Source organism: Hetaerina americana, unplaced genomic scaffold, assembly GCF_022747635.1.
Source record: "Hetaerina americana unplaced genomic scaffold, ioHetAmer1.1.p SCAF_15, whole genome shotgun sequence".
Classification (NCBI taxonomy): Eukaryota; Metazoa; Arthropoda; class Insecta; order Odonata; family Calopterygidae; genus Hetaerina; species Hetaerina americana.
In genome coordinates, this window is record NW_027286625.1 from 13,392,044 (window position 1) to 13,393,455 (window position 1,412).

Consider the following 1,412-nt stretch of genomic DNA (forward strand, 5'->3'; position numbering starts at 1 on the left):
TAGTCTATATTTCAAACAAGGACGTATGATAGCTGGAAGATAGTGTTTTGGTTTCCTTTGTTTTCGTATCATTTACCATTAATGATGTATCTCTGGAACTGTTTCGTAATTCATTCTGCTTGACACACCTGGGAAAATCCGTTTCCATTTGTGATAAATTCCAATTGATGAATAACAACTCTTTGTCAGAATTTTGGTCATTTATTTCAAATTTTATTTGCATATCTTTAAATGTCTAGTAATATTTTCTTTTGTTTGTAATGTTTCCAATGTTCGTCGAGAATTTTTGTAGTGAAAATTAGGCAATACATGCCATAAATCCAAGGATCTGATTCTAACACATATCACCAAGTCTCCACAACATGCTCCTCGGTTCAAGTACACTGCAGTTGCCTTGTCAACTACTCAAAGTTATTTCCTGGTGTTATGTAAGTTAAATAGTTTCACTTATTTAAGTTACATTACAATACCGATAAGCAATTAACGCTACAATTTCGCGTTCCTCGTGGGGTAGAGTCATATTAAGGGACAAATTGAAATTTGATCAATTGATCCCAATTTAATTGCTATATATATATATATATATATATATATATATATATATATATATATATATATATATATATATAAAGTTTTCAGAGGAAGGGTGACATTGGTACGCTGTACAGTAAAGTTAAATCTTTAAATCTATATCGGGAAGTCAGAAAGGGAGATCTATACCAGCAGTTAGAGATAAGGCGGGTAAGATAATAGTAGACAGAGCCAAGATCCAAGAGAGATGGAAAGAATATATAGAAGAAATGTATAGGAAAGAACTTGGACCAAAAAAGTTAGACATAGAAAAGGAACATGACGTAGAGGAAGATAGCCTAGGTCCAGGAATACTAGACGATGAGACAGCGAGGGTATTAAGGGAGATGAAACTAAATAAGGCCTTGGGGCTGGATAACATGCCCTTAGGGGAATGTGGGAGGAAGAGGCTATATGGGCTGATTCGTAGTATCTATAAGGACTATATGTGTGATAACAGTAATCAACCCGAAGGTCGGTTTAGTAGGTGATGGAAGAGATCACCCAGTACTAAGCCCAATACGGCGTGTGAAATTCACACATCAGGGTAGGGGGGCCAGCTCCTTTCCCTGTGCCGGTTATGGTTTCCCAGGGAGACCTGGTACCCGAAAAATCAAATTGCTTGGGTGGAGCTGCAGGTGCCAAGAGTGCCTTTCCCGGGAATCGAACCCGGGACCCTCCAGTCAGCAGTTCAACGCCCTACCCACTGGACTACCGCGACCCACAAGGACTATATATATATATATATATATATATATATATATATATATATACATATATATATATATATATATATATATATATATTCGGGTCTTCTTCTCCTGCGTCTTCTGTCCTGCTGC